Here is a 19,595-nt window from a genome sequence, read left to right as displayed (position 1 = left end):
TAGCTGCTGACAATCCACACATTATCACCTAAAGCTTAACCTAATTAGACTGAATCACTAGTTAGAAGTTTTGACCTTCAGAGAGAACACTGTTACTGTCTTCAGTCAACCATACATATATTTCCTCCTGAATATTACATCTTAAAAAAGGAAGGTAAATTCACAGCATGTAGCCTATGAATACACTTGACTCAGTCACTGCCTATTTTCCCAAGAGGGTGGAGGGAAATAATCTTTATAACAGAATATTAATATCAATGGACATTTTCTGGTTGTTCTTTTTGTTTGTTTGCAGAGTGATTTCACAAACATTATGAGGTCTAGTTAAACAGTAAAACCCCAAGCTGCAACTGTCTCATTTTTGAAAATATACAAATTTACAAGATGTAAATTATGGAAAGAAGTAGAAAATGTACCATCTCAAATACTGCAATGTCATGGAAAAGTCCAGGAAGAGCAGAAACATGCATAAGACACAACCCCAAATTGATGGAGGTATGCTGAAGTTCTTCTGGATTATCTCCAAATACGACACAGAGAAAAGGAAAATGGTATGACTTTTCTAGTAGTGGGCGCCTTGTGATTAGGACTGTTTGAGCAGGAATTGGGCAAGTCCAGGACAAGTTTTTGGGGAAGGAGAGCCTCAACAGCTTGTGTGGACAAGGTAACTTCTAAGACTTAGGCATAGGCTGGGAAGAAAATTCCTTCTGGAAACCTATGTCCAAGATGAGAGACCCATTCCCAATGGAAAATTTGCTTCAGATCAGCCAGCTCTGCTTCTTACAACTGAGGCTTCTTTGTGTCTGTACTCTTTCTCCAAGGGTTCTATCATGTTTAGAAAACATTTGGTGAGAGACAAAAAAAAAAAAAAAAAAGAGGGCTAGAGGAGTGGAAAAATATCATTGAGTATCATGTCATGTGTTATGGCAATATAGAGTAGATTAGTGCACAATGCCTGGAATATAACACACAATAAATGGTAATTATGTTGCTATTATACTTATTGTATCCTTTGGTGCCAGTGTTTATCAAAGCATAGCCTTGCTTACCCTGCATTAGAATTACTCAAAAGGCCTGGAGAAATGTAGATTCCTGGGCTTCAATCAAAGCTTATTCAATCAGCATCTCACAGGGCAAACCCCAAGAATCTGTATTTTTAACAAATATGATCCTGATTCACAATATAATAACAATGGAGAAAGCACTGCTGTACATGCTATGCATTTAAAAATTTTTTGTTTCATTTATCCTTTGCAGAAAAATCTGATTTTACTGAAGCAAAAGGAGAGGTTCACACAGTTCTGGTAAATCATCATAGAGTTAATACGCCAGGACAGTTCTGCTTGATCTCAAACCCTGTGTCCTTTCAACTATTTGAAACAATGAGTTGTGAAAAAAAAAAAAAAATGGTGATCCTGGGAATTAACGATCTGGGAGAATGTTGGGTATTGCTTCAGCCCAGGCACAAGGAGAGAAGGAAAGAAATTAGCAACATGGAGACTGCCCACTACATTGGTGCTGAGGAAGGCACTAATTTAGTGCTCATCAAGGAAGAAAATAATAGCTGGCTCTCTCAATCCCCCACATTTATATGGTAAGCCTTACTTCAAAGTCACCCTGGAAAATTACATGACATTTTTATCACAGTCATTTTCAGACTGGGTCATTATCTTTAACCAAACATTTGTGCCACGCTTTGAACAGACACATATATCAGGCGGGCAGTAGATCATGCTAGCAAATTCAGGAGGAGACATTTTCACAATCTTCTCAGGGTTGTCAATCAAAAGATGATGATGATAAGCGAATGAGGGAAAGAAATGTCAGAGGAAAAAGTCCAACCAAATGGCAAGCCCAGTTATCAACCCAAGGAATTGAAACTGGGGACTGGAATTTCAGCAAAATGGGCCGTTCCTCTTGGTATAAATGTCCCTCTTCATTTAGGAGATGATTCTAAATAGTCTATCCCAAACTAGAATCTCAGTCTTATTATGCATTAGTTATATACCTTGAGCAAGTCAATCGAATTCTTAGGATCCCAGTTATTTAATGGGAACAAGGCACAGCTTAGTTTATCTCTATGCTATATATCAATTCTGCTTACTGGCTTTAAAAACCTGTGCACAATTTGTCAGCTTACTAGCTAGTAGATGTCAAATGTTTGGCCTGGAAATTTGACCTTCCGCCTACCTTTGTAAGTACCTAAAAGGTCTTTTTAGCCTAGGTTGACACTCAACCTAGTCTCTGCTTGCAAGTCCAGTCTGCACTGACACATTCATCAGAAGAGTTTAAAGCAACAAATACCACAGGTAGAGCAACGAGATCTAAGTTTAGAACTTGCTTTTTTTTTTTTTTTTTACTTTGTGCCTTCTGGCTTTTATTTTATTTATTTTATTTTTTTAAATTTTAAAATCTTTAATTCTTACGTGTGTTCCCAAACATGAACCCCCCTCCCACCTCCCTCCCCATAACATCTCTGTGGGTCATCCCCATGCACCAGCCCCAAGCATGCTGTATCCTGCGTCAGACATAAACTGGTGATTCATTTCTTACATGATAGTATACATGATAGAATGCCATTCTCCCAAATCATCCCACCCTCTCCCTCTCCCTCTGAGTCCAAAAGTCGCAGCACTGTTTATAATAGCCAGGACATGGAAACAACCTAGATGTCCATCAGCGGATGAATGGATAAGAAAGCTGTGGTACATATACACAATGGAGTATTACTCAGCCGTTAAAAAGAATTCATTTGATTCAGTTCTGATGAGATGGATGAAACTGGAGCCGATTATACAGAGTGAAGTAAGCCAGAAAGAAAAACACCAATACAGTATACTAACACATATATATGGAATTTAGAAAGATGGCAATGACGACCCTGTATGCAAGACAGGAAAAAAGACACAGCTGTGTATAAGTTTAGAACTTGCTTTTATCCATTCTGCTCTGTGGGGGTTTAAGCTGGCTGTCTGAGTCATCATTTGCTCAATATAAAGAGAATTAATAATATTTAATTTCCAAGATTTCTGCCCAATAAATAATGTGATACAACAGACTTGTTGCTAAGTATAGTGCCTGAAATATGTGCTCAAATTGTCACCTGAATATGTATAGGTTGTTCTAGTCTTTTAAAATAACAATCCATAGTTACTCCCTAGAAGCAAAGACATATTAGTGTTCTATTATATCAGGTAAAAACAAACCTCTTCTCCTGGCCTGCCTGGTCTCTCCTAGAACAGGCAGAGTGGCTCCAGCCCTTTGCAACCTTTTTTTCCCCCTCTCTAGTGGATATTGCTACAATGTACTGCAGTCATGACATTTTACAAATGATTCCAAGGTGGTAATTTATGGTGCACTGGGCACAATTCATTTTTAGATGTCCAATGAAACAAGGTGTCAACAGTTTATGAATCTCAAACCAAAGGATATAGATCAAGCTTTTAGGAAATATAGCTCTGTATTCTTATGGTGAACTTGGGCAGATGTATGAAGAGTCTAAGAGGTTCAGAGAAAGCCTAGAGAAGTTTTCTGACTACAAACTGGGCTCCAATATTTCATATACACGTTATTTCATTTGAGAAGCATTTGTTGATGTCTGAGCATAAAGCCTAATGTTGGAGCCTAGGACTACAGACAGAAATATGACATGATCCCAAATATCAACTTATCAAAATCAGATAGAGTTGTAAGATGATAATTGATTTGAGCATTGAGTTCTAAACACAGTCATGCTTGAGGTAAAGCAGATAGAAAGGAAGAAGGACAGATGTTTTCTAGGTCCTGAAATTGGTGCTATAAGTACAATGATGGACATGTAGGTTACATTAGTTGTGCTTGCTATCATGGACCTTAAAACTAAGAGTGAAGCCTGGTATCAAACAGGAAAACACACAACTGAACAGCATGATTTATAATCACTTGAAATATGTGAATAAAACACATGTGGTTGGAAGGATCAATACTTTATATACAGTGGTCATGGAAGGCTTTTTCGAGAAAACAGAGATCAGGAGGCTAAGGCCAGAAGAGGTTTTCATTTAGTCTCCTTGCAGATGCAGAAGGACACTGCTTTTACTCAAGCACTCTGTTAAAACAGATGAATGGATAAGCTCTGATGTTTTTTACCCTTTCCCAAAGAAAAAGGCTGGGATAAGCAATTCTGGGTCCAGGTAGTTAGGTATAAGAATAAGGAAGCCCAACTTAATTAAAATGTCCACCTACACTCAACAGTTTATTTCATTGAGATTTATTAAAACAGATACTTGTCATTAATCAAAAGTCAATTGATTTCTCAAAAAACATTTATAGAGATTTAACAACTCAGTTATGTGTGTTGTGTGGTTGTCAAGGTCTCAATAAATCTGTTTTTTTCAAATCAATGTGAATTTAATTAAAATGCAAAAAAAATCTCTTATCTGGTTTGCTTCAAATCCCTATTTTATACAATTAATAGGATGCTATTAAGAGCCTGATTTAGTGACTATAGGGCAGGCGGATTTAGTGTCCATTAAAACAGCCAGTGAGTACCAGAGCAGCAGGAGGAGAGGAGGCTGGGAGAGAGAACCAGCAAGATGTCTGCTGAGGCCATCAGACAGCAGTGGGAGTGAAGCTGAAACATCACAGGGTTTTGACAGACCTTAAATCCTAACTAGTAAGGACACAGACATCCCAATGCATACAGGTCATGTGAAAGGCAGATCACACTACTTCATTCAAATATTTGTGCTATTACTGTCCCATAACCATATTGCATTGGGTTGAACAGACACCCTCCTCCTCCAAATTTCTGCTCACTTGGAACCTGTACATATGACCCTGTTTGGAAACAGGGTCTTTGTAGTTGTGATCAAATTAAAACAAAGGACTGCTGTCCTTCTAAGAAGAGGGAAATTTGAACGTGAATACACAGAGAAGACCATGAGAAGATGGAGGTAGAGACAGGAGTGGTATATCTACAAGTAAGGAACTCCAGGGATTGCTAGAAGCCAAAAGAAGCTGGGAAGAGGCAAGGATGGACTCGCCTCTAGGGCTATCCAAGAGAGCATGATCCTGCCAACACTTTTATTTCAGACTTCTAGTTTCCAGAAATGAGACAATAAATGTCTATTGTTTGTAGTACTTTGTAACAGCAGATGAAGAATACCAGTGTAAACAGATCTGTTGGAGTAGAGCTAACCTTTATTATACACCTGCAACTTCAGTCATATCAGAGTTCTCAAGAAATGTGAACCTAAGACTCCTGTCTATCTATCACCTGGAAGACCTTTGTCATCAACTCTTCTTCTCTCTTTATTGAATATTTACTTTTAAAAGTCAGTTCTTCTTCGGCCTATTGCATGAAGCATGCCCTATTATAGATTCATCCAGAATGGATCTCTCATTCTAAACTTCTGCTTCAAAATTTCTCCTTTTAAAAGAAAAATTAAAAGAAATAATTTAGTCATGACCTCACTGTCTATTTTGAAATTATATCGTAAAGGCTGATTTGGGGACTTGAATTCATTCAACAAAATTGTATGAGGTGTCTATTTTATGTCAGATACTGTGTTAGATATAGAGAACTGCCATGATTAAAAAGTCACTAAATGGTCTTAAGATTTTTATGCTTTCATTATTCAGACTACCCACAAGCCATAGTTATATGCACAAAGAAAGAACTAAATGATTATTTTTGCTCTAACACTCAATTCTTTCTACTTCTCCATGGGCAGAGAGGCATAACACAAAGACTCAACAGATCTGGTCAAAACCAGACTCTGCCAGATCATATTTTGTGACTAAGAATATGATTCTTAACATTCCTGATTTTCATCTTCTTGATTTCTAAAGAAGAGATCATTTCAGCTTGGCAAATTATTATATATAGAATGGGTAAACAGCCAAACCTACCGTATAGCACAGGACATTCAATATTCCGTTCTATACTATAGTGGAGGAGAAAAAGAAGGTGGAGATAGCAAAATCCACTTTGTGGGCTTGATATATGGATTTACTGATTAACAATTGCAATGAAATTTAACAAATATTAGCTGCCTTCCAGGCTTCAGCAGCAGTAAACCCTCAGTCTTTGAACGGCTTTTCCTGCCTCCTTTCACCGGCTCCTTCTATGCAGTGTGTGTGATCAATCATGTCCGACTCTTTCTGACCTGCCAGGCTCCTCTATCCATGGAATTTTCCAGACAAGAATACTGGAGTGGGTTGCCATTTCCTACTCCAGGGAATCTTCCTGACTCAGGGATTGAAAGCCTGTCTCTTGTGTCTCCTGCATTGGCAGGGAGATGCTTTACCACTGTGCCAGTTGGGAAGCCAAGATTAGTTCCTGGCACTTATTCCTTGAATAGACAGAAAAAAAAAAAAAAAAAAAAAACCTGGGAAGGCAATAGTTTCTTCTGATGATATTTCAACAACAGAATTCTTTCTTATAAGGACATCCTAGAAAGCTGATGTCAGATACTGACAAAAAAAATAAGTAGATACGACAGGTGAAAGGGAAGGATGATCTTTTGAGCAAAGTCAGCAGCAGCCATTAGACTAGATCACAGAAAAGCATTTAACTTCCAGTTGTTCTTAAGCGTATTGATCTCCCCCAACCCTGGAGCCCCTGGAGCCTGCCTGATGGGTAGCTGACCTCAGTGCCCAGCTAGAGTAGTCTCTTCTGCAATTTAATAACTGTCAGTTTCTCACATTTTGCTCAAAGTATGAGTTTGGGGAATGGAGAATGAACACTGAAAAACTCTCCAGCTCTTCCTTCCTAATAACCTTGTGTTGCCTCTAAAGATTGAGCTCATGTGCATGGGAATTAATGAAAGAAGAGCAAAGAACACTGCAAGTAATCCATAGGGTCAAACAGGGTGGTGTCGTGTCTAATTAAGCTTCACAAGGGAAGGAACAGCAGTCATTACACCCATGTCCTCTTCACAAATATGCATTCAATTATGAGCCTCCCCAAGGCCCTGCTTTGCCTCTTTGTCATTCACATACTAGTTTTCTAATTTCTAGTATCCACTCCTTTATCAGGTCATTTTTCTTCTTCTTGTCTTTGCTCTCACATCCTATCTATCACTGGGACAGACATAATAGGAAGACCAAGCAATCTGAAATCTCCCTGATGGTAGCTGTAATTCTGTTTCTGATCACTTGGAAACTTGTTTCCAACTCTTTCCAACATTTTGTGGAATTGTTCATCCTTTTTTTTAAGATTTTTTTTAATGTGGACCATTTTTGAAGTCTTTATTAAATTTGTTACAATATTGCTTCTGTTTTATGGTTTTTGGCTGCAAAGTATGTGGGATTTTAGCTCCTCAATTAGGAATTGAACCCATGCTCCCTGAATTGGAAGGCAAAATCTTAACCATTGGACCACCAGGGAAGTCCTAGATGTTCAAGCATTCACTCTTTCAGTAAGTTCTGACTTAGTGCTGACAATGTTCCAGGCATTGAGAGAGAGAGAGACATCAAAGTTCTTACCCTCAAGGAGCCACCAATCTAGTGAGAAAAGATTAAAGAAGCCACTTCTGGAAAACAGAATGTAAGTTCCACAGTAAAAGTCATATTTTTAGAGTTTTTCATCTTTTGTCAGATACCTACTTTTTCTCCCAGTGGTCCTCTGAAGCAGGCGATTATTGTACCATTTTATAGATAAGGTACCCAAGGCTCAGTGATGTTAAATAATAGAGGTAGAGTGCTACAATTAAGAATGTGCACTTAAAGTCATAACCTCTGAGTAAATTTAAATCTTTCTGTACCTTTTATGGTTCCAAATAGGAAAAGGAGTACGTCAAGGCTGTATATTATCACCCTGTTTATTTAACTTCTATGCAGAGTACATCGTGAGAAACGCTGGGCTGGAAGAAGCACAAGCTGGAATCAAGTTTGCTGGGAGAAATATCAGTAACCTCAGATATGCAGATGATACCACCCTTATGGCAGAAAGTGAAGAGGAACTAAAAAGCCTCTTGATGAAAGTGAAAGTGGAGAGTGAAAAAGTTGACTTAAAGCTCAACATTCAGAAAACGAAGATCATGGCATCCGGTCCCATCACTTCACGGGAAATAGATGGGGAAACAGTGGAAACAGAGTCAGACTTTATTTTGGGGGGCTCCAAAATCACTGCAGGTGGTGACTGCAGCCATGAAATTAAAAGACACTTACTCCTTGGAAGGAAAGTTATGACCAACCTAGATAGCATATTCAAAAGCAGAGACATTACTTTGCCGACTAAGGTTCGTCTAGTCAAGGCTATGGTTTTTCCAGTGGTCATGTATGGATGTGAGAGTTGGACTGTGAAGAAAACTGAGCGCTGAAGAATTGATGCTTTTGAACTCTTGAGAGTCCCTTGGACTGCAAGGAGATCCAACCAGTCCATTCTGAAGGAGATCAGCCCTGGGATTTTTTGGAAGGAATGATGCTAAAGCTGAAACTCCAGTACTTTGGCCACCTCATGCGAAGAGTTGACTCATTGGAAAAGACGCTGATGCTGGGAGGGATTTGGGGGATGGAGGAGAAGGGGACGACAGAGGATGAGATGGCTGGATGGCATCACGGACTCGATGGATGTGAGTCTGAGTGAACTCCGGGAGTTGGTGATGGACAGGGAGGCCTGGCGTGCTGTGATTCATGGGGTCACAAAGAGTCGGACACGACTGAGCGACTGAACTGAACCGAACTAAACTGTACCTTTTATAAGCCCTAAGACTTCGACCAGTTTTTTTCCCCCCTCCAGAGAGGAGTTGATTTCTCATTAAGATGAAATACATGGAACTTGAGGTCAATCCCTAAGCTCTCTATTTCCCTCTAGACATATTTTCTCTTCTCAGTTCTGTCTTCATTCTCACCCCTCTCTCATCTATGAGATCTCTGTGTATGACATGGGGGCCAAGGATGAACAATTGTGCATTTGATGGTTTGCAATGCCAAGCATTTCACCCTCTTGAATCCGGTAGGGAAACTTCTGCTGGCCCCCTCGGGCTGCAGTTGAGTGAGCTTTTGCTGCAGACACAGCGGGTGGGCTGCTGGCCGTCATTGGGCCAGGCTGGAGCGGAGCGTCCTCTGGTGCTCACTTGCCCAGGCCAAGAAGGACCAGGAAGATCTTTTGGAAGTAAAGATAGAGGAAGAAGAGCTGGAGGAGGAGCATAAATATGCCACTGCTCAGGATCAGAACGTGCAAAAGAACAACACCCACAGCAGGAAGGTCTTCCGATGGTACTTCAGGCACTTCTGCTACCAGGAAACATCTGGGCCCCATGAGGCTTTGAGCTGACTCCGGGAACTTTGCCATCAGCGGCTGAAGCCAGAGACCCACACCAAAGAGCAGATTCTGGAACTGCTGGTGCTGGAGCAGTTCCTGACCATCTTGCCTGAGGAGCTCCAAGCCTGGGTCCAGGAACAGTATCCAGAGAGTGGGGAAGAGGTGGTGACTGTGCTGGGGGATTTAGAGAGAGAGTTGGATGAGCCAGGATATCAGGTCTCAGTCCACACTGAGGAACAGGAAATGTTCTTACAGGAGATCGTACCTCTAAGAACAGAACAAGAACCCAGAATGTGCCTTCCGTCTTCCGTCTGTGCAAGCCCAGCCAGAGTGTGAATCTGCAGAACTTGAAGCCCAACAGAAGCAAGATATTGAGACTGGAAATGAGTATAGGAATTTAAAGCAAGAAGTTTCTTAAGAAATGAAACCATATGGGAATATAGCTAGCAAATTTGAAAATGAAATGTCTCAACCATCTAGGTATGAAAAAACATACGAACCTGAAGAAAAAACAGGAGAGTCTTCTGACTATTCAAGGGAAGATAAAGAACCTACATGTGATGAAAATGGAGAGGTCCACCACAAAGAAAACTGCTATCAGTGTAAGGAATGTGGGAAGTCCTTCAGTCAGAGCGGCCTTCAGAGTAGCATCAGAGAATCCACAATGGAGAGAAACGCTACAAATGTGATGTATGTGGAAAAGCCTTTATTTAGAGGACAAGTCTTATAGAACACCAACGAATTCACACTGGAGAGAGATCCTATAAATGTGATAAGTGTGGGAAGGCTTTCACTCAAAGATCAGTCCTCAAGGGACATCAGAAAATGCACACTGGAGAGAGGCCCTATAAATGCGATGGGTGTAGGAATGCCTTCTGAGGAATCATCAGCCTCATTCCGCATCGGAGAATCCACACTGGGGAGAAACCCTACCAATGTGACGAATGTGGCAAAGCCTTCAGACAGAGGTCAGATCTTAGTGAACACCAGAGAATCCATAATAGAGGTGATCCCTATACACGTAAAAGGCGTGGGGAGTCATTTACACAGAACTCAGCTCTTATTCCCAGAGAAGGCAATGGCAACGCACTTCAGTACTCTTGCCTTGAAAATCCCATGGATGGAGGAGTCTGTGGGCTGCAGTCCAGGGGGTTGCAACGAGTCGGACAGGACTGAAGCGACTTAGCAGTAGCAGCAGCAATGCCAAGCAGGAGTCATTGTGGGTAACCTTTCAGACTTGGTCCTTGCTCATCTCTCTGGAACTGAGACAACAGGGCATCTTAAACTCAATAAAAATAAAAGTGTGTGTGTGAGGGGTATTATGGGTTGCATTGTGTCCCCCCAAAAGATAATACTGAAATCTTAACCACTGGTACCTGTGAATGTGACTGTATTTTGGAAAAAGGGTCTTTGGACATGCATTCAAGTTAAGATGAGGTCATTTGGGTGAGCTCAAATCCAAAGATGACTGGTGTTCTCACAAGAAGGGAAAAGACACAAAAGGAGGATTTCATGTGATGACAGAGGCAGAGAACAGCACGATGCAGCTGCAGGCTGAGAAATATCAAAGGTCAATGAGTACCATCAGGAGCTGGGAAGAAGCTCAGTAGGACTTGACCCACAGAGCCTCACAGGGAGCATGACCCTACTAACACCTTGAGCTCAGACATGTCACCTCTGGATCTATGACAGAATGAATGAATTCCCGTTCTTTTGCAATCAGCCAGTTTGTGGTACTTTGTTATTATGGACATGTAGGAAATGAATACCAGAGGTCTCAAAATTTTCTTAAGAAAACACTTGGACATATGTCCCAGTATGGTGACCATTTCAGACAGTCACCATATTTGTTATGTTTCCTTGAGTATTTTTCTGCCCCACATACTTACCAGAAAGTGCTGTTTCTATAGAATTATAAAATGTTTGAGCGGAAATGAACACACTCGTAATCATCATGACTAATTTGTTCTTGTCATGAAGGAATTTTAGTCCTGAGGAAAGCAGTAACTTCTCAAGAGTCAAAGATCAGGATAGGAAGAGATTTCCTGTCTTCCTTCTCTCATGCTTGTGCTCTTTCCTTTAATAGACTGTTTCTTTGGCTCTTCTAATCCCTCAAGTTTTTAAAATAGAAATCTGTGGGCAAAATCCAAACATAGCAGTATACTCTTTCATTCTCCAAATGCATAAAATGATTCTTGGGTGTAATAGTTATAACTGAAGGATGGATAAATTTGGCATTTTTTCCCCTTGAAATTAGAACACATATGTACAGAAGAAATTTTTCTAAAGTTTAGAAGTGGTCAAACCTTTATACAAAACAGCAACAAAATTTATATAATCACTAAAGCTGTTAATAAATTCATAACTCTAATTTTGGATACAATTAATATTCTTAATGTTTGTGCTAATGATTTGTATGACAACCCCATTTGTGTGAAATCCCATTTGAAATGGTAATTGACTTGCACAATTCAAAAGATAAGAAGTGCTGCTGCTGCTATTGCTAAGTCGCTTCAGTAGTGTCTGACTCTGTGCGACCCCATAGACAGCAGCCCACTAGGCTCCCCCATCCCTGGGATTCTCCAGGTAAGAACACTGGAGTGGGTTGCCATTTCTTTCTCCAATGCATGAAAGTGAAAAGTGAAAGTGAAGTCGCTCAGTCGTGTCTGACTCTTAGAGACCCCATGGACTGCAGCCCACCAGGCTCCTCCATCCATGAGATTTTCCAGGCAAGAGTACTGGAGTGGGGTGCCATTGCCATCTCTGAGATAAGAAGTGAGTGCTTCACAAATGTATGGAAAACTTTATAAAAATAAGTAAATGCAAATTAAAAAACATGACACTCACTTTTTTCCTATCAGATCATTGCTTAAAAAAATAACATAAAAGTCTGGCAAGTCTATCCTAAAACAAATAACTTTATATTCTATGGTTAAGATTGTATATTAGAAAATAATCAATCATTATGAATGAAAAACATTAAAATGTGCACATATTGTGACCCTGTAATTCCAGCTCTAGAAATTTATGTACAGGGAAAAAGCTTATATATTGTAATTCCTTGACCCCAAAAGTTTGCAAGATGAAGTATAAATAAATGCACAGCAATTGAGGGGAGTTTAAGTATACTATATTTTAGGATATTATGTGGGCATTAAAAATATTCACAAAGAATTTTAATAGCATGAAGTGAAAAGTGAAAGTGTTAGTCACTCAGTCATGTTCAACTCTTTGCAACCTCACAGACTGTAGCCAACCAGGCTCCTCTGTCCCTGGAATTCTCCAGGCAAGAATACTGGAGTGGGTTGCCACTCCCTTCTGCAGGGGTCTTCCCAACCCAGGGATTGAACCCAGGTCTCCTGCATTATAGGCAGATTCTTTACCATCTGAGGTACCAGGGAAGCCATTTAACAGCATAGAGTGCTTAATTTATGGTACCAACTGTAGCAAGAAAGGGTAAAAATAAAAATACAACAGCTCATCTATGCATACTTAAAGCCATTACAAAGAGATGCAAAAAATAAACTGTTCCCACTGCTGCTGCTGCTGCTGCTAAGTTGCTTCAGTCGTGTCCGACTCTGTGTGACTCCATAGATGGCAGCCCACCAGGCTCCGCCATCCCTGGGATTCTCCAGGCAAGAACACTGGAGTGGGTTGCCATTTCCTTCTCCAATGCATGAAAGTGAAAAGTCAAAGTGAAGTCGCTCAGTCGTGTCTGACTCTTAGTGAACTCATGGACTGCAGCCCACCAGGCTCCTCCGTCCATGGGATTTTCCAGGCAAGAGTAAACTTTTCCCACTACACTGCTGCAAATTTGGTGTCATCCTCCTCTCGGACTGTCACTCTGCATATATGCCCAGGGAATGTGCACACATATATATGAACTGAAAAAAAGAAATGTTGTAACCCAGTTTCTTTTTCTCTCTCCATTCCAAAAATGTGTTCTATTGTTAGAAAACAGAAGTTACCAAGTGGTTACAAAATAGATAATTATGCATGTTTAAAAGAAGAGAGATCTAAGCTCGCCAGACAAGCTAGCCAGACAGACTGAAACATGAAAAAGGCATCTGTTTGGGGTGACACCTAGAGAGGGTGTTGATGGAAAAGAAGATATCTCTTTGAGGTATAAGCCCTTATTTCTCTTCCCCACTGCTCATCCTCTCTTGCCTTTGGTAAACTGTTCCTCTCTCACTTCGACCAAAAGTTTTCAGCTGGAACACCCATATTTCTTTTAATAAGATCTTTACCTCTCTTTGATGTTAAAGTGCTGCATTCTTCATTTATGGCACCAACTGTAGCAAGGAAGGGTAAAAATAAAAATATTACAGCTAATCTATGCATACTTAAAGCCATTACAAAAAGATGAAATTGATACTTTTAAACAGTGCTGAAATTGGAGAAGACTCTTGAGAGCCCCCTGAACTGCAAGAAGATCAAACCAGTCAATCCTAAAGGAAATCAATCCTGAATATTCATTGGAATGACTGATGCTGAAGCTGAAACTCCAATGCTTTGGCCAACTTTGGGAAGAACTGACTCATTGAAAAAGACCCTGATGCTGGGAAAGACTGAAGTTGAGAGGAGAAGGGGACGACAGAGGATGAGATGGTTGGATGGCATCACTGACTCGATGGACATGAGTCTGAGCAAGCTCCAGGAGTTGGTGATGGACAGGGAAGCCTGGCATGCTTCAGTCCATGGGGTCACAAAGAGTCAGACATGACTGAGTGACTGAACTGAATTCAACTGACCTCCCTCACTGACAATCTAGCAGTCAATAGACTACTGATCCAAATGGGTCAATTCAAATACTTTTTGGGGTTTTAAAAATAGAACTGTAAAAGAGACTTCACCATTTCTAGTAACAGAAGCTTAAGACTGTGATGTTCTTCTGCATGTTTTGGCAGCTCTGCTTCTCAACACACAGCAGGGGAGAAGCCAGTGTTCAGTGAGAGAGGATAATGCCAGCAGACACGGGAGGCATAGACTTATGCCAGAGAGAGATCTGGCTGGATTCTCATCTCTGGGAAAAGTAGTATCAATACTTTTGCCCTCTGTATGGTTTGCTTACTGAACATTCAATCTCTCCGAAACTCTAGAATCTTTCTGATGAGAACCTCTGTTTCCTTACACTAACTTGACTTTCGTTTCTTGACAATGTAACAACAGAAATAAGTTTCATGAAGAAGCATGACATCTGCAAAAGATAACATTGTGTCCTGGAAAAGGCAGAATATACACAGTGGCTGCAGAGCAAGATATGATGTTAAGAGATGAAACTAGAGACATGGACCAGGATCAGATAGTAAAGGACTTCAATTGCCATTCTTAAAAATGAGAAATATAGCCTGTTACCAACATGGAAATTCTGAGTGACTTTCAGCTGAGGACTGGCATGATCAGTTTGTAGTTTTAGAAGCACCTCTCCAGTGGAGGTGTGGAGAAAATATTGGTACATAACAAAAGCAAAGGCAACAATTCAATTTGGAATCTATTATGATAGTTACTGTGAAAGACTATGAAGGCTAGATGTAGTGAAGTACCGTGAAAAAATGTAGAAGAGGCAACTGAAAATATTAAGCTACTGTGGCAGGTCATGACTGTGTGTGTGTGTATATCCACCATCCAGTCTGACAAGATTCTAGGGTTAGGGTTAGGGTCTGGCTTCCCAGGTGGTGCTAGGGATAAAGAATCTGCCTGTCAATGCAGGTGACTTAAAAGAGGCAGGTTTAAGGCCTGGGTCAGGAAGATCCCCAGAAGGAAATGGCAACCCACTCCAGTATTCTTGCCTGAAAAATTCCATGGGAAGAGGAGCCTGGAGGGCTACAGTCCACAGAGCCACAAAGAGTCAGGAAATGATTAAGTGATTGAGTGCACAGGGTTATGGTCATATATTAAAAGAACAATCCTGGGTAACATCATTTCTCTTAAGATGAATTTTTATTGTCAGACTTTAGAAACATTGCATTTTAGATATAGAACACAGATTTCTCTCCCCTTATAGACTCACAGTAAGTCTGTACAAAGCATGTTGCGATCAATGCATCTGAAATAAATAATCATTTTTTGTTGTTGGACTGATAATCAAGGAGGAATGCTGCCTTTTACAAAAAGGAAAATTATGGAAAATAAAAACGAGCTTAAAAATTTAAAAAAGAGCTTTAAATTAAAAGATGGTTGCTCCTTGGAAGAAAAGCTATGACAAACCTAGACAGCATATTAAAAAGCAGAAACATTACTTTACCAACAAAGGTCTATCCAGTCAGAGTTATGGTTTTTCAATAGTCATGTATGGATATGAGAGTGGGACTATAAAGAAAGCTGAGCGCTTAAGAATTGATGCTTTTGAACTGTGGTATTGGAGACGACTCTTGAGAGTCCCTTGGACAGCAAGGAGATACAACCAGCCCATCCTACAGGAAATCAGCCCTGAATATTCATTGCAAGGACTGATGCTGAAGTTGAAGCTCTAATACTTTGGCCACCTGATTCGAAGAACCAACTCATTGGAAAAGACCCTGATGCTGGAAAAGATTGAAGGCAGGAGGAGAAGGGGATGACAGAGGATGAGAAGGTTGGATGGCATCACCAACTCAATGGACATGAGTTTGAGAAAGCTCTGGGAGTTGGTGATGGACAGGGAAGCCTGGCGTGCTGCAGTCCTTGGGGTTGCATAGAGTTGGACACAACTGAGCAACTGAACTGAACTGAAAAAAGAGCTTAAATATGGCTCTAAAGCAAATTAAAGATTAATGACAAGCAAAATCAAATTTCTTTTGTGACCCATCTTCCTCCACCTGCAGATAGCTCTACATAACACTGCAGAAGGAATCACATCAGTTTCCAATTTATAGGGAATTACGCTAGCAAAGTAATTGCTAAACCTCCAGTAGCACCTGTCTCCAACAACTTCCTAGTTTATCCAAATGAGTAGGAGGAGGAGCATCAGCCAACGTGCCCTGGCTCTTGCCTGGCAGTTCAGAGAATTGCGTGACCTTTGTTCTTGGAGAGGAAATTGCAGTTTGTAAAAGCACATCTACGGAAAGAGCTTGCTACTCACAGTGCAATCATACTTGCCAGCTCACTGCTGTCATCCATCTCCAACAGCATTGATTTCTTGGAAGAAATGAAAATAACCAGGCAAAATAGTTGAGAAGATATTTTGCCATAACATAATATACCCAGCTGCAAACACAATCTCTATTACTTGTCATTAGTAACTTCCTTCCTGCCATTTTCCACGATGTACTCAAGACTATAAATGCCACAGAGGGATATTTATTTGGATTTATTTTCTCAGGTGTTTTCTTTTTTTAAAAGAGTTTGTATCCTTAATATTCATTAAAAACTAATAAGCAATAGCAAACGGTTGCTTGCTTCCTGATTTTCTCTTCAGTGAGAACTGGTGTCTTAGGCAAAAGGCAACTGGATTTAGGAATCTACTGAGGAGCATTTGAATAGCGATGGTAAGCAGCTTGATCTGGAATAACTTTTCTGTGCCTCAGTTTTCCATCTGTAACAGTAGCTTAAAAACTGGGCCCAGATCATAGTATTGTTGGGGGATGCAATAGAAGGTTCAAGGGAAAACTAGAAGCATTTTTCCCACATGTTGGAACTGAAAATAGTTATCTAGTATGGTATTCATATTTTCTATTATTAACTCCAGAATTAGCATATCGTGGCTTCTCATTACATCTTTGATAAAGGCCAGATCAAGGAGTTTGGGCTTCATCTGGGAGGCAATAAAAAGCCATCTTGCCTCCTAAGCATAGATATTCATGCCAAATGCTATGATTGTATTAAACTGTAGTAGCTAAACCTATCAACTAGAAGCTTAGAGATAGTCAACAAGGGGATGTAGCAACAATCCAAGTGAACAGAGTTGAAAGACCTGATTACAGTGACAATTCGATATCAAAGGGAGGGTAGATTTAAGAGATCATTTGGCAAAAATCTGATAAATTGCTTCATAGAATCAAGGGAATTTAAAAGTTAATTTCAATATATCATTATTTCTGCAATAACTCTTTTGGTGCCCAGTCTATGGCACCAAGGCTAAGGTTTTTCCAGTAGGCATGTATGGATGTGAGAGTTGGACTATAAAGAAAGCTGAGCACTGAAGAATCGATGCTTTTGAACTGTGGTGTTGGAGAAGACTCTTAAGAGTCCCTTGGACTGCAAGGCAATCCAACCAGTCCATCCTAAAGGAGATCAGTCCTGACTGTTCATTGGAAGGATTGATGTTGAAGCTGAAGCTCCAATACTTTGGCCACCTGATGCAAAGAGATGACTCATTTGAAAAGACCCTGATGCTGGGAAAGATTGAAGGAAGGAGGAGAAGGAAGGAGAAGAGGAAGAGATGGTTGGATATCATCACTGACTCAATGGACATGAGTTTGGGTAAACTCTGGGAGTTGATGATGGACAGGAAGCCTGGTGTGCTGCAGTCCATGGGATTGCAAAGAGTTTGACACAGTTAAGTGACTGAACTGAACTGATGGCACTGGGAACTCAAATGCACGCTCAATTGTGCAAGAGCTCAACATATGTTTGGCTGGGTAAGGATTTCAGCTGGAGAACTTTCTGAACAATTCCTTTTCAGTATACATGGATTTCAGCAAGATGCCAGTTCTACCGGCATTTGCTATTTTCTTGGAGGGCAAGTTTATAAAAGCCAGGAAAAATATCTGCCTTCAGATTAGGTGGTCATTTATTAGCCAAGCTTTAATTAAATTAATTTTTTTTAGAGTGGAAATTTTATGTCAATCATAATAGATCTCAGCAAAGGAAGGAGGGGAAGACAAGTCATACCATGTGAGAAGCAATTCAGAGAGGATTTCCTGGAGATAAATATTTGTAATGTAATTATAGATCTGTCATCAACACCACTATAATTTACTGTCAATCACCACACTGATAGGATCTTACCTTTCAAGGTATAACTTTCCTTCATTGCAATTATCTCCAGGATGAATCTTCATGCTCAAAGTCCCCAACTTAGAATTATTTTGACATAAGTTTTAAAAATTGATATTTCCATGCCAATACACAATGAGGGGGAACATTGAAAGGTCTCTGAATCTATCACTTATGTGGCTGAACATTAGTTGTAAATTGTTAGGAATACACATTGGTATTTTTACCACATTCTGCCTTTTCCTGACATACCTCACCTGAATGACCGATTTGGGATAGAGGTAGGGAAAGTCAGATAAAAGGTCTCACACAATCCAAACATTTAAAACTTTTACTTAAAAGAATTTTTAATGTAAATATGCTAGATATTGGATTTAAACCTAAGTCCTTTCAATTTTCTCAACCCAGTCTCTCTAAATTATGTTTTTGTTTTTTTCTTTTTCATTTATTACTGCTATTCAATATCCATCATCTGGGCTGCTCAACAGCTTCCTAAATTATATTTCTGCCCATAATATTTAGCTATCCATTTGTGAGTGTGTGATAAGTCCCTTCAGTCATGTCCAACTCTGTGTGACCCTATGGAGTGTAGTCTGCCAGGCTCCTCTATTCATGGGATTTTCCAGACAAGAATACCGGAGTGGGTTGCCATGCCCTCCTCCAGGGGGTCTTCCCAATCCAAGGATGGAACCTGTGTCTCTGATGCCTTTATTCTTTATCACTAGTGCCACCTAGGAAGCCCTTGGGAAGTAAATCCATTTACTACTCTTTTTTTCTTTTTTTCCATGAAAGGGGTTAGAATTAAAAAATAAACTGTAGTTCATTTGCATAACAGTTAATCCTCATAGATTTGAGGGACAGATTCTTAACCACCTTGGTAGTTAAGAAGCAATGGTGAATCGAGGAGGAGACCGAGGGGACTTCTTAGAGTAAGAGCTGCAGAGATGGCTCTGTTTTCACGGACTTTTCAGAAACCTAGAAAAGTCTTGCTCATCCTCTGCAACTGTGCACAAAGCAGACAGACCATTAGTGAGGACTGGCTAGCCTGTTCTTAGCCTTACTACATAGCACATTAGCCTAAGCCAAGAACTGCAGAGCATATGTTATGAAATGTTTTGACCTCCTGTCTACCTTCAACATCATTCTTTTCATTTAGTTAACACTATTATGTTCTAGGAATTTTTCTAAGACCTTCATGTGTATGTGAAATCGCTCAGTCATGTCCATCTCTTTGCGACCCCATGGACTGTAGCCTACCAGGCTCCTCCATCCATGGGATTTTCCAGGCAAGAATATTGGAGTGGATTGCCATTTCCTTCTCTCGGAGATCTTCCCGACCAAGGGATTGAACCCGGGTCTCTCTCCCGCATTGTAGGCAGGTGCTTTACCGTCTGAGCCACTAGGGAAGTCCAAGACCTTCATAGGCATT

The 19,595-nt window shown here is 40.3% G+C and overlaps 1 pseudogene; it reads left to right on the top strand.

The window, feature by feature from the left end:
* Positions 1-1,493: 1,493 nt before the first annotated feature.
* Positions 1,494-19,595, top strand: part of LOC128063912 (zinc finger and SCAN domain-containing protein 12-like) — a 35,065-nt pseudogene continuing 16,963 nt past the window's right edge.

The sequence above is a fragment of the Budorcas taxicolor genome, chromosome 18 (genome assembly GCF_023091745.1).
Source record: "Budorcas taxicolor isolate Tak-1 chromosome 18, Takin1.1, whole genome shotgun sequence".
Lineage (NCBI taxonomy): Eukaryota > Metazoa > Chordata > Mammalia > Artiodactyla > Bovidae > Budorcas > Budorcas taxicolor.
Note: the sequence above shows the minus strand (reverse complement) of the source record. Positions and strands in the feature narration are given on the sequence as shown.